Source organism: Sturnus vulgaris, chromosome 2, assembly GCF_052056855.1.
Source record: "Sturnus vulgaris isolate bStuVul1 chromosome 2, bStuVul1.hap1, whole genome shotgun sequence".
Lineage (NCBI taxonomy): Eukaryota > Metazoa > Chordata > Aves > Passeriformes > Sturnidae > Sturnus > Sturnus vulgaris.
Genome location: NC_142244.1, coordinates 63,408,592 through 63,423,599, shown reverse-complemented (window position 1 = coordinate 63,423,599; position 15,008 = coordinate 63,408,592). Strand labels below are relative to the sequence as shown.

Here is a 15,008-nt window from a genome sequence, read left to right as displayed (position 1 = left end):
TAAGAAAAAGGGTAAAAGTGTGGTTAAGCATTGGAGAAGGCTGCTGAGAGAAGAGGTTGAGTAATTACCCTTGGAGGTATTTAAAAGATGTTTAGATATGACACTTAGGGACATGGTTTAGTGGTAAACTGGGCAGTGTTAGGTCTGTTGGACTTGATCTTAGGATTCTTTTTCAACCTTAATAATTCTATGATTCTATGCTTCTACGATTCTACTTAATCAAATATGTAAATAAGAAGGCTAGAAAAAAATCTTTTGCCTTATTATGTCATAGCAGATGCATATGAGACTCTTGTCCCCATCTGCCTGTTTCATCTTACATATGAAAACACTATATTAATTGTGACTATCACAATAATTATATCTGATTGTTTAGGACATGAGTTATTGAATGTGTCTCTCGGTGCAGGTGGCACAGTTTTCAATGTGATGAACTATAGCAATCACGGGAAACTAGAGAATTTATTTCTAATTTACAGTGAAAGAATAAAATTTAGTTTTTAGGGAAAATATGTAGATCTTTTAGTCATTAAGGAAATTATGGTCACTTTTGTTGCAGTAATTTATCTTTTATAAAAATCTGGCTTGAGGAAGTAAAATTACTTGACTGTAATTGATTTCTACTATATTTTATTCTTTTATGCTACACCTGTCATCTTATCTACATGTCTCTCAGATTTAAGACTACAGAAATAACTTTAGATCAAGGTAGCGTTTGTGATGTGCTATGGATTGTATTGAAATCTTTTGAACTCATTTGGCTATGGCATTCTATGGCAGATTAATTAAAATAATTCATAGTTACTTCAGCCTGGGACAGCCTCAGATGTGAAATGCACTCATCAGCTTTACTCACTGCTTGATTACTCTTGTAACCATCACGTTTGTTCTGAAGTGCGTCATCAATATTTGGCCATGAAAAAAACCAGCAGATGAACACTCCTGTAGTAAAAAGGCAAGTCTTTTCCTGCTGGAGGCACAATAATCTTTCTGTGTGCCTCCAGAAGTGACATGAACAATGGAAAATACCACCCTGCTTCAAACACTTTATCAAAAGTTCTGTGTGATTCCCATCCTTGACCTATCTGAGCTTCCTTTCAGTGGGGAAGCCAGAAACTTGAGTCTGACTCTCTGTCTTTATCCCTCAGTCTCACGGCACATGCTTCAGCCCATCTACAAGGCTGACCACAAACTGCTTATGGTGATGACAAGGGTTTTATTTTTCTAGATGTTTAAAATTCATCACAGGAGGTAAAAAGTCATTCAGCTATCTTACTTTACTTAATTGTGCCCTTCATAAAATGCCCAAATTAAAAGAGTTTTTTCCCGCTTACCAACAGTTAGAAATCTTTTTTGCTTAGCCTGCCAACAGTCTCTGAATTTTTTTATTTGGTTTTGCTATTTTTTGGGGGGGGAGGGGCATTTTTTCGTAAACAATGAAAAATTAAAAGCACATCTCTTGAAGCTGTTTTTGACTGTCTTGATATAGGAAATAAATGTTTTCTCTGTGCTTAATAGTGTCATATGGCTCAGCTGGGACTTGAATTGATCTTTGTGCTCATTTTCTCATTTTCCAGCTGAAATCTTGGGCTGGGACATGTTGTTACTGTGTTTACCTTCAATGTCTCCTGCTGTTCTTCCTGAGATCTGTGATGACACGTCTTCATCTTTTCATTCCTAGTTTGGTCTGTCATATAGCCAGAATTAAAATGTGTGTTATGAACATTTCAGATCCTTGAATGTGATAATGGCCTTCAAGTTTAAAAAGAGTACTGAAATGTCAGAACCAAGATGTGATGCCTTACATCTGGCATCTGATTCATGGCAATATACAGGAAAATCTCTTAGGGAAAAGTAAAAATTAAAAAATGAATCTTTTGCAGAGACAAATAAGTTGTCTGAGCAAGTCAAACTCGTGAACCTAGCATACGTTTAATTGAATGCAGCAGAGAAAATGCTAGTGTGGCATCTATTTGCCCTGTCTGGTACCTTGTGCAATTTCTATGAAGTAATAAGCCCAAGAGCTGAACTGTGTTTAGAGGCTACAGTGAACCTCATAGCTCATTGAAAATATATTTTCTCTGCTTTACATTCTGATTCTATTTCTTTTAGTAAGTCTAATTCATGTTTTAGATATCCATAGTACTATTAAAATGTGAATCATTCTAAGGAACTCTTTATGACAGCCTGGCTGTGGAGTGGGAAGACATCATAGTAAAAAAAACATAAAGGAACACTGTACTAGAAACTGTAGTACAATTCATCTGTCCTCAGATATTTGCTAAAGATGTGATCCCACATTTGTTCTGAGAAGAAGAAGCTAATAGGGTTTTGGTTTCCGAGTCCAGAGTACTCCAAAGTCCCTAAAAAGCATTATGCCTTTTCTAAATTTTAACTGGTATTTTAATTATCCATTTTAAAGTTAAGATGAAAGAGGAAAAATATATGTTTTGCTTTTTTTTTTTTTTTTTTTTTTTTTTTTGTTACTGTGACAACACCTAAAGTCTAGTCAAAATCATAGCTCTATTAGGTAATTCAGTAGAAATATACAACCAGGTCGTGATTTCATGTGATGCACTGAACTCTAATATAGCAGAGGTAGGGACAATAATTAGGTGTTCATGCCTTTTGGCACAAATATGTTGTTATGTGATTCCAACATACAAAAAACGCCCATATCCAGGATGATATAGTGTTCCCATTAGGAAGATAAGTTCCTGGTAGACAGGTATTTATTTTTTGCCACCTTATTATTTACAAAAAAAGTTTGTTTTTCACTGAAAACAGGCAGGTACAGCAGTTGCAGTTGCTCAGTTGCAGGAAAATCTTTCCCCACCCTGTGCTGTCTCGCCAAACAATGCTCAGCACAGAACTACTGAGATACTTGGTTTCTTCTCCAGGTACGTGTAAAAGAAATTTGGCATGATGAGGCTTCTGCCTTCAGTCTCTCTTAGCTGTGGTGTTTTGCAAGAAATATTGCTCAGCCATTAAAATCCAAAACAGACTTAGTTGCTCCTTACTTCTTTTCCCAGTGACACAAAGCAGTTTGTTCAAGCTGTGTAATTAGCTAAGCTGTGTTACTAGGTGACTGTATTAGTGAAGGTATATATTTCTTACCCCAGGTGTGGAAACACTTTAAAGTTTCAACACTTAAATATTTTTAAGCTTCAAAATGACCTTTTTCTTCTTAATCACATTATGGATATTTTACACACTGTGATATTTTTGTCCCAGAGTGTGACTGGATTGCTCTTTTAGGCCCTGATTCAGCAAAGCACTAGGGTATTTCCTGCTTTAAAAATCAGCAAAACACTAATATATTTCCTACTTTAAAAAAAGATTAAAGGTCTTAAAGTAATCCTTGGAAATTCTGCCCCAGTTTATTGGAAATTTTATTTAAAATTCAAAGAGAGACTGCTATTCCTCAGAATGTATCATATCTTAAATGCTTCTAATGAAGGAATACAAAACTTTTCTCACTCACTTTTTTTCGTTTTCTATGGCTGTGTTTCATAAGGCTGTGATGGCTTATTTGTTTTATTGTACTTTTTGTTCAAAGAGACAGCATGACCTTTACATCACAAGATGTTCTCCAGTGATTTCCATACACAAAACTATGTGGATGATGTTGAAGAAATAATTAATAATACTTGCTTGTCCCTGTTAATTACTACATTTCTCTGAATAACAAGACGAAATACAAATCTCAGAAAATAATCTAATTGTCTCATGGTTTTTCAGAAAATGTAGCTCTTGAGATATGTATTTTCCCAAGATATTAGTCACTGGAAAAGTTATTTTCTGTAAAAGAGGTGTCCTATAGAATTAATGCCACCCTTGATCACAGTGCTCCCTATTGAAAAGCACATAAAAGTATTTCATAAAGCAAATTATTGTATCATGAGTTTTAACATTGGCACAATAAAGTGGTTGCCAAACCAGCAGTATGAGTCCCTGCAGAAAATTTTCCACTTCAGGGCAACATTCAATTGATGTGCATCTGGCACTGTGAGTGCAAAAGATGCATGTGGACAGAAGTAAGCTTTAAGGGATTGTCCTTTGCTGTTCCCAGCTTGCTCTTTCTATCAAAGGGCTACTGCAGTAACTGGTCAGATTTAAATAGCAAAACTCCATTTGAGTGCTTGATAGAAAAGCATCATGTTCAGGCACTGGAACAGCATCACAAGTGTTACAGCAGCACAATGGGGATCAAGAGCTGTATAATAAGGAGGTTGCACACAGCCAAAGCACACACATGACAGAGAAATACAGCTAGATAAAGTGAATCTGTGTTCTTCTTTCAGCCAAAACTCTTACACTTCAGGAGAATTAGTTCACATTTAACACTTCTTTAAATGAGAATCCTCCAGATCTGTTTAACAAATGAATGTATAAAATGATTCTATGATTCTTTTATTTTGGATTATATGCTCCTGGCATAACAGCAAAGTGAGCAGACCTGAGACTTCTGAAGACAAAATAAGCATTGAAACAACACTGTCATGATCCTGTCCTTTGTAAAGCCACAAATGAGACATTTGGGAATGGAAAACTGTTCTGAGGGAACATTAAATTGGCCAAGAACAAATTGCTGCAGAAAATGACATCCTTTTCTGAACATCCATTAGTTTCTGATAATCAGGAATTCTCGGATGCTTGAACATTCCATTAGTATGAAGCCGTGAGTTAATTGTAATAATTATCAGCCATTTTAATTGTTTTGTTATAATGCATTTTGCAATTTGTTTGACAATGTGAAATCAATATGCACCTCTAGGAAAATTATCTAGTATAATAAAATTAGGCTCCATTATGCCTCCCAACCTTGGAATTAAAACTTGCACATAAATATGTATTTCTGTTTGTGTATATGTAGAAGAATTATACTGAATGGGTGGAGATGCATAAATAAATTGGACTTTGTTTTTAAAGTGGAAGATGGAATCTCCTCTTAAGAATTCTTTCTGACTTCCAAGCCTTTACTTTTCAGGTATGCAATCAGAGAACCACTGTTATCTCTCTTAAACTTTACTGATTATTCTTTTATGCTAAAAAGAAGTACTTTATAGAGATTTTAGTAGTGGTTCCTAGAATATCTAGTATTTATGCCAGGTTAAAAAAAACCGTGGTGATGTAGCTGAAAGTTAATTGTACTGAAGATTTTCAGATGGGGATGCCATAGAACATAGAACATAAACCATAGAATTAAAAGTTGCAACATCCAAGAGAAGGTGCTACTTGCAGTTATTACATCTGGTCTAACAAAATCTGAAAATTCTAAAAAATAGTTATGCAAATTTACATAACAGTCTTCAATACAATGGAAATTAAATCCAGATGTTTGAATTCCTGTATTGCACTTTAACAGCCAAATAACATTGACTCTTTCTTTACGCTCTTGAAGCCATTACCTATATTTCCTCAATATCCTATAGGCTTCATACTATTCCTCAATATTGCAGTAGGGCAGCTGATACTGGAGAAGGATTCACTTTATTGTATTTTGAAGAAGACATGAAAAAATTAGAGTGGAGCAGAAAGAAGCCACAGGAAAAAAATTAAGGAGTGTAGAAAGATGCACTTCATTAGGATATTCTCACAGTTTTATCTGTCAAAAGGAAGATGTACATGCAGTTTGATTACAATGTTTAAATATTGTTTTGTAAGAACACCCTGTATACTTAAGGGCTTTTTAATTTCATTTAAAAAAAGAAAAAAATCAAAACCCTGTAGTTGTAACAATAACCAATAGCAAGATGCTGCAGTTAGAAAAAAAAAACAAAACAAAAACAACCCTGGAAATAAACCTTTGCGTTTAGTAATGATTTCAATGGGTGATTAACTGGTGGAACAAACTACCAAAAGAAATTAGAAATTTTACTTTTCTATATTTCTTCCAGATACCTTTTGAGAATATTTGCTTTAATCAAATATAAGTTACTGACTTTTGTAAAGGCATAAACAAGACAAAGTGTAATGGTCTAAGTTATAATGTTTTATGATACATGAAATGTCAGACACAATAATCCAATGATTCCTTCTGGTCTTATGCTGTGATTATTACTTCACAATTTGCATCCTCCACATTGAAGTCTCTTGACAAGAGATGTAAGTTCCTGTTACTGTCTTGCAAGAGTTAAAAACTTCATTATTGTTTGTTCTATTTTATTTGCCTGTGGAAAAAGACAGAAGATGCTGTGGTCCTGGAGAGACTTGAGAGGGTCAGAAGCTTAGCTGGATTCCAAAGGAAGATACAAAGTCTTTGTCCATTCCTCTATGAAGATAGAAGTTGGGGAAGAGAAGAAATCAGTGAGGGGAAAAGATGACAGATGGGATGGGGGTGGGGTTGGGAAGCGGTGTTACCAACCTGAAAAGATTTGTGATTGCTATACTAGGCAATAGATGAAATTTTGGAGCTGATTTCCTTCATTCTCGTTTACATGCTGAAACCTGAGGTAAGGGTCAGTGCATAGCCTATCAAGGAACAATATGAAAATGTTTTCTGATGACCTGGACCAGATCTCTATAAAGAGCATCTTCAGAATAAATTTGTCATATAGTTATCTTATTTTTATTGAAGAGGGAGTTTTTTTGTTTGTTTGTTTGTTTGAGGCTTTTTTCGTTTGGTTTTTTATTTTGGTTTTTGCATGAATATTTTAAATCTTTTTTGATTTTTTTCTTTATGTACTGTGTTTTGTTGTTGTTTAATTTGTTTGGTTTTTATTATGTTGGTGATGTTTTGTTTGTTTCATTTTTGCCTCCTGTAGGCAAGTCTGTTTCTGCTTTTGTAGATATACGGGATTGTTTCTGAGCTGGAGGGGATAGTCCTCTCTCTGCTCTCCATGGAGCAGGGCAGCTGAGAACATGTTCAGGACACCTTTGCACAGCTGCCACCTTGGGTGCATACTAACAACATCCTTGGCTAAATGCCTGTTTCACAGTTCAATTTTTAGGGACACAGTTTCAAGAAATGAATGTGAATACTGCCTCCCACTGCTTCTCTGGTTTGTGATCTGTAAATAAAAAGAACTTTAACCTTTTGTAAGCTCAATGATAAGTTATTTGTTGGAGCAGCAATGTGTCAGCCCCTAGCTGATTCAGAAATGACAACTAAGGAGCAAGCAGACTATGCTTCATGTAAAATCCAATTGTAGTGCCATCATTATAAGGAAGACTTGAGAGCTCCGCTATCTTTTCAGTAGCTGTCACTGCCTCTGTCAAGGGCTTCATCTGAATTCAGAACATATAACTTTATTTCCTTATAATGTCTAATGATAATTCATGGTTTTTGCTTTCCACTGTCTTATATTCCAACAATGCATGTTTTTATACCTGCTGTCTTAAATCCCTCTATTCACTGTTCAGGAAAACTTCTAAAGCAAGCACACTCAGCCTTCCAAAGGATATTCAATAGCTCCTGAGGATTCTTCTTTTTTTTAATACTGCCCCATGCTGTTTCAGCTATTCTGCCATCTTCGAGATTATAATTACTATTGTCATTGCTGGAGCTAGACATCTACTTGGGGAGTGCTCCAGAGAGAAGTGATCTGCACCTCCTCCCTCCCCTGAGTCCAGAAGGACAGATCCTTCTCATCTCTGCGGGTCCCAAAGGCAGGAGGCTTCTGGCTGTTCTTTAACCCTGACCTCTTGCTTTGCAGTAGATAAAGCTGAAGTCAAATCACTGAGCTGACATTTTATAATATATATTACCTTCTATTACCAAATTTTAAAAGCCTGAAGCAACTTTTTGAATTTTAGCACTGATGTTAGTTTTTGTTGTAACTTTTTTTTACACTGTGGCTACTGATGGTTATTTCAAGTGACTTAACACATTTATTTCTATAAAGGTAACTGGTACTATCTGCTTTCTCTGTCTCTCTCTTCCAGAGAACTGAGTTAGTGCTTACTTTTAACTGTGTTGGCTTTTGCTGAAATTATTTAAGACCCTCTCCCCTTTTCAATTTTTGAAACTACTGGGATGACACATCTAATATACTCTCTTTACGTTTCTGAAAATAAGTTTATTTATTCTGAGTCTGTGGCTTTGATTTTATTTCAAGCTGTTACTGCTTTCCTCTGATAGGGAAAACCCACGCTGAGATGCCACATTTTTTTGGAGAAAATGGCAAAAATGCCTAGAGAAGGATGCTCAGAAGAAGGAGAGCTACGTAAATGACACATCAGAAGTTGTACTCAGAGACTGGATATGCCTCATGCGTACAAGGTGCACACTGATGGGTACAAAGGGAATAGAGGAGGGTATGCTTTGGGGGAAAACCAGTGTTTTTCACTGAGTTACTTTTGTTCCACTGATTTGTAGGGATGAATTGATTATATATTCCTTCACAAGCTAGGTCTTTGCAGGAATATCCTGTGCTGGCACCATGCAATGGCAGAACTGCTGCAGACTTGAAAGGACCTTCAGTGTTTTTTATTGCATGATTAACAAGAACAGACAAGTTTCCTCCCCAGTCCCAAGAAACAGACTACTACTTCAAAACCTTTCTCTGCAACTACACGGGAGCTGGGCAGATCTTCTTTGGTCTAGACCCGCTGAACTAGTGCAGCTCACCGAGGAGCAAGAATGAGCACCACAGGAGTTTAACAGTCTCACCAGGCTGCAGCATATCCATTTATTTTTAGACTTCCATGGCACAGCTGGAGCTGACAACTCCAGGAGTAGTAGTTCTGTCCAAGAAAAGCAGTGAGAGTTGTGTTCACAACCCATGCTCTGAAAGCCATTAATAATAAAACATAGAGCATTGTAAGAAAAAATTATTTAAGGGATTTTTTTTTCAAGATGGTTTGTGTACTGTCAGACTGGATGCAGAGTAAAATGTGCGAGCAAGTTTCACTAACAAGGTATAAAATGCTCAGAATGACATGTGAGTAATATCCAACCCGCCATTTCCAAGGGTGGCTTAAGTATGAGAAAAACAAAATGCAGATGTGCCTTTCCAATTTCTTTTTGCTGTATTAAGAGTCCCTGTGGTATTTTAAAGTGCATTTTCTGCATATTTTTGCATTAAAAATATTAGGTTATCACATCCTTGTATATGCTTAAAGGTGAACAATTTAGGAGACTTCACAGGAGGCTGAATTTTTTGTACTCTTAATAAATCATCTGGGAGGGAAAAAGAACTCTTTCTGTGTGAAAGAAAAAGATCTTTATACTTTCATAAAAGGGAGAGGCGGTTCTCAGTCTTCTTACCTAGGAGATCCTAAATAAAACTGAGACTGCTATATCTCAAAGTTAAAAAGATCAAACCACTTCATCTTAATTGGTAAAACTACAGCTTTTTGCTGCATCTCCACAATCAGGCACAATATTCCTTTCCCTGGTTTTATCTTTTTAGCAATTTTCCTTTTTAACGTTCTCCCTTATACCACTATCAAGCATTCTACCAACACACTATAGAATAGAATTTGGAAACAGCTGTAAACATTACTTTCATGTGAATAAACGATAAAAGAGATTCTAATTCAAATCACAGGCTAATTCTCCTTATCACGACTCTGATCCTGCTCTGCAAAATCTGCTTCATTAATGTTGTTAGAAAGTTAAAAAGCTTTTCTACAGGTTTTGCCTGCTGGATGCAGTTCCCTCATGCACAGTAGTTAAGTAGTGACCAATGTGATAATGCATTAAAAAATTGTCAAATTTAATTTTCAAAAGACCAGTTGTGGAACAAAAAAACGTGTGATATTGGAGACTGAGGCTAGTGATTTCATAATTTCTGACTAGTAACAGATAAACTAGTTTGCTGAGGCATGCAAAACACTGAAATATCATTCATTGCACATGTGAAATTGTTATTTTTTCTTTCAATTCTCAGATTAAAAGAGATAAGATGAAAAATTTAAGTTAGTTTTGTTTATTCATTTATAAAGGAACATACTGATACCAAAGACATTTTAGAAATTAACTTAATACTTTCCTAAATCATATTTTTCAAGACAATTTCAACTCAAATAACTAAAATTGCCTTTTCTTTCAAACCATATATATACTTTTAAACACTTCAAACTTTACTAACTACAAACTTTTGTCATAATATAATTGCATCATAAAAGCTGTGTATTTCTAAAGTTCCTAAAAGCTGTCTAATTTGTGGTTTGGTGTTCCTCCTCTTCTTGTTTTGAAACCAAGAAAGAGGGATTATGGGTGGATAAAGAAAAATGGAAATATATGGAAGAAGGTTTTATTGTGGTGAACTAATCTCAAGAATTATATTTTTCAGATACACTAATTATGCATTAAGCTCTTGGTAAAAGGTTAAGAATATATTAGTATTCCTGATGTTTCATGTTTGTAATGAGCTGCAGCTGTTTTCCCATTGTAGCTTGTGCATTCTGTGCCCTCATAAAATGAAAATAAGAGAAATATGATGTATTTTAATGTATATGTCTCTAATTGTTTTTCTTTTATAGAGATTTTTCTAGCCCATTGCTGTTACTGTCATGTTTTATCACCTCTGAAGATTTAAAAAAAAGTCTACTACAGCATTTGCTATCAGTATGGATTCTTCTTCCAGTTTGCCAGGAGAGAATATACTAAATACCAGTCTTTATGTGTCTGTTTTCCACAAATGCTGAATTCATGTCCTTAAAACCAAAGAAAAAAAAGTTTAAAAAAATGGGGTTTGCCTCTGAACTTCATATCTGTAAGTTCTGTGATTTTCCTTGGCTTTTCTAGAAATTAATTCCAAAGGCAGTATTATCTTGCTGAGTAAGCACAGCAGTCACCCTTGAGGTAAATTAGCTTCTACATCCACAGGAAGCTAGCAAGAAAAAATAAGATTCTCAAGAAAACCAGTGAGACGATCAGAAGAAAACTACTTACATGGTGAGCTTAAACAAAGCCTAACAAATCAAGTTTCAGCATCAGTACAAACTAATGAAACCAACATTCTGGAAGCACAGTAATGTTTTAATCAAGGTGTGCACAGAAGCAGGTATTTCAGCCCAACAACAACCATCATGGTTTTCAGATGCATAGAAGAGAAAAAGTAGATTAGGAGAGAAAGGGGGGGAGGAAAGGACAGAGAAAGAGAGAGAGAGAGATCCCTGCTGTTAGCAGGTTACTGACTTCTTCCAGATCATCCATGTGATGTGTAATGCTTCATGCTGCTTTAAACCTGCAAGTGTTATTGTTGTGGTAAAATGGGTGGCTTCTTAAAGTTGAATCTTTCTATGATCAGTCTAAACCTGGTGAAATTGTAGCTTCATTGGACAAACCATGCTGTTTGCGAACATTTTGGAGCTGAGAGAGAGAACAGAGCTAGCCTGAATTTGTTTCAACAGAGGTAAATTGGAGGACTTTGAGTAACAGGACCATTGAAGGACCAAGAGCAATACCAAGGTGGAGTCAGGGCAAGGTTTTTAAATATTCTTTAGACTTCTGTCTTCCATATACTAGCAAACTGATCTATATGGCTCTATTGCTGCAGGTGCGATGACCTCTGAGAAAAAAAGATGTTAAATCTATATGAGAATCTGCAGAAAGTCACCACTGGATGGGGTGAAGAGAGTTGGAACAATAAGAGAGGTCCTTATATCCCACTTTTATGAAGAAGAATGGAAAGAGAGATATGTTGAAGAAACATGACAGAAAATATGGAAAGAAAAAAAAAAAAGAAAAAAGAAAGCCTTAATGTTTTTTAAATCAACAGAATAGTTTCCAAAAAGATAACAGCAATCTGGTGAAAATTCAGCATGGGGACATTACCTGGTCTGTGCAAAAAACCACATGTATTAATAATCAATAATGGGACATTCAAATGAAATGATGCAATAAGGTATTAGTGATATGATCCCTATAAAAGGAAAGTAAATTCTTTGCTTAATCATTCCTCTCCACAAGATTCAAAACTAATTTTTTATCCGATTGTAAGTATGATTATTTAAAGAGTGGCTGTATAGAAAACAGATTCTATATTTTATAGAGAATATAGATCTAAGTCTGTGAAAAAAGGTTTCTTTCTGTTTTGCAGTATGCTGGTTAATCTTCATTACAGCTAGTGATAGTAGAGAAAGACAAGGTAGTGCTGGATTTGGGAGCAGATGAATGAAAAAGTGCACTATCTCTTTTCAGTATTTTAATTACCATTTCAAAGCTGCTATTTTACATATGCCTGAACTTACAAAATAGGCATAAATATGATTTGTTGAAGTCAGTGATGTCTACTTTTCTCAATAGGGTACTTGACTGGAAAAGATGTCTCTGAAAAGATGACTCTACTTTTTCCCTTACAAAATACCCATCAGTCAGGGGTTCTCTTTATTTCCATTTGGTGCATAATGTAGTTGTTGGCCAAAATTAGTCAAAATTGTAATTTCAGAGCATAAGTCCATTAATACATGTAGAAGTAAAGAAACCAAACTGTAGATGGAACTGACTGATGTATAAAAAAATTCCCAGGATCTTTTTAGCTTTTGAGATTGTACCAATACCACAGATGTTTCTGTAGCAAACACATTGCTGAGATTTCTTTTCTTTTGTTCTTGGGAGGTCAGCATATTGTCAGTCAGAGGTTCCATGTCAGCCACCTTGGGAAGGAAGCAGCAACAGCAGATAGATACACTGAAAATCACCTTCTTTTCTGGTAAGAAAACTTTAGTTCTACTACTATTCCCAGCCATAAATTTTCTCTTTTTCTCTGAAACTAGAGAGAATGCTTGAGACCAACAGCAATTTACAAAGTGTGACTGCTGGAGAAACTCTTCAGAGCCAGCACAGTTGGAATAAAAAAGGTATGCAGTTGTGTTTGTGGCAGAACTTGAGAAAACATAGCCAGTAATAGTGAAATAGTAAATGAGTAAACAAACATTAAAAAAAAAAAGAAAGGCACTTAGTAGAAGAGAAATATAAACAGATATATCTGACAAAATAAGAACTCGTGTTAACAATCTCTCCTGGAGATTGGATGCTAGGAATACATGGATCACTGTCTCATCCAGTGTAACACTTCCTCTGTTCCTTTTTTTAAATGCTATTTTTAAAACTAAGATAAACTCTATTTAAATACAGGAAGTATAGACCACAGAGAAACAGTCTTGTAAGAGATTAACAAATTTCCTTTTTTTTTTTTTTCCTTTTTTTTTTTTTTTAATGAATATGCCTTTTTCTGTTTAAGAAGAGTCCTTTTGGTGACCAAAATGCATTTTATCCCTTTCAAGTTGAATCTTTATTTTAATAAGTTTAAAAAACTTTAATTTATTATAATTTGTTAAGGTCATCAGGATATGTTCCATAGAAAAGGAAAAATTTTGTCAAGTAAATTAAATAAGAAATGTGTTTTCACTCAAGGTGTAGGCTTATGCCTGTACTTCTGCTTACTTCAGATAGTCTGTGTTTTCTATTTCAGTCTAAAGGTACTTTTACCACCACTGTGGCTGCACAGGTCTGTGGACTGGCCTAGAAATCAAATTTCTTTTAGCTCCTTTGTAGGCAATGTCAGAAGAAAAATACCGGACACTGAGTGTTCTCTAATTTATTTGCATTTTGCCTATGTTGAAACACTTGCAATTGAGTCATGGGTGACATTGACTATTCTGCATCATGATTTAGGATTCAGAGTATTGGTCAAATTGCTATTCTTTGAAAGGGGAGCTCTGTAATGAAGTCACAATTAAAATCCAACGTCTTTTGTAAGTCAGTGGGAATTACATGCCCAAATGTCTTCTGTGCCTTTGAAAATCTCTGCATAAGTTTATAAATTTGATCACAACAGTCCCTTCTGGCTCTCTAATCTATGAATCTCCTAAACTTCCTACCTTGGGAATTAAACTAATTTTCAGCTCATAGATTGGTAATGCTGAGATCCACTTCATTTACTTACTGATGGGATTTATTTTTCCCTGTTTTATGCTGAAGGAAATATAAAACCCTCTTATAATTCACAGTGGCTGTTGCTAAATTTGTTTATTTGCCAGGAGTTTATTTTTGGAGGTAGATGACCATTTCTGTATATGTTGTTTAAAGCAAACACCATGGTTTAAAGTAAATAGTTAAAGTTTTTATTATGTGTTTTTAATATTATTTCAACAGTAAAGAGAGCATGTAATCAGCAAAAGGAGAAAGTAAGCACACTTCAGGGCTGGAAGAGAGAGCTTTGATTTTTTTCTTTCCCAGTGATGCATGGATGAGAAGACATTATGGATTCATACACGATTTCTATATCCCAGGGGGACTGCAAAGTGACTTTCTTCTTTCTCTGTAAGACTTTCTCATGAAACAACAATGTGAGATGGGTAACTCAAAATTTTTATGTACATCTCTTCATTTGTCCTTTAAAAGAACCATGAAAAATATTAGTTTTTTCCCTAAAAGCTTAGGGTCCCCATGAAGAATGAATCTTACTTCTTAATGTAACATAGAAAACAGTTTTCCAGCAGTATAAGTTGGACTAACAAGACTAATCCCTCAAAACCCTGCACTGCACACATGTTCAGCTCACCTCCATTGTGGCAATATTACAAGACATGGTGATGAAAAAGAGTTGGATGTATCTGAAATATAAGAAGCTGTTTATTGATTTATTGATTTATTGATTTATTGATTTATTATTTGATTCCTCACTCTGCTTCCTCCTAACAGCCCTTGCTTTGAACATTTGTACATCATGAGAATAACATATTTTCAGATGCCTGTGAGTTCACTCATTTGGTGAGATTACCATCCTGTTATTGATAATCACCTCTTTCTCCAAATGAATCTTTGCAAGAATCTTTACAATTCACAAGAATATATTTTTACTGATGAAAGAAAATGCCTTTTTATTTTGGGAACCTGCTTCCCTATAAATATAAACATCAGTAAGTCCATTAGAAGACATTTGATTGTTTTCAGAATTTCACTGTTATAAAAATGTCAATGCAAACTCCTGTGCATCTTGTTTGTCCAAATTCTAGACTAGTTTTTATTCTGCTCTGCCTAGAAAGATCTGGCAACGTTGCCAGGTTCTCAGAGGGGTGCTATGGGCCCAATTCAGTTGCCTAAACCCATC

At 35.3% G+C, this 15,008-nt stretch overlaps 1 long non-coding RNA gene across 2 annotated transcripts in view; it reads left to right on the top strand.

Annotated features, from left to right (window-relative positions):
- The window catches only part of LOC148224826 (uncharacterized), a 74,989-nt gene that overhangs the window by 33,245 nt on the left and 26,736 nt on the right, over positions 1-15,008 (top strand). For both annotated transcript variants that reach the window (XR_015801517.1, XR_015801516.1), the window contains exons 4-5: positions 8,084-12,753; positions 14,135-14,253. This is a non-coding gene — a long non-coding RNA (uncharacterized LOC148224826). The remainder of the gene's footprint in view (positions 1-8,083; positions 12,754-14,134; positions 14,254-15,008) is intronic.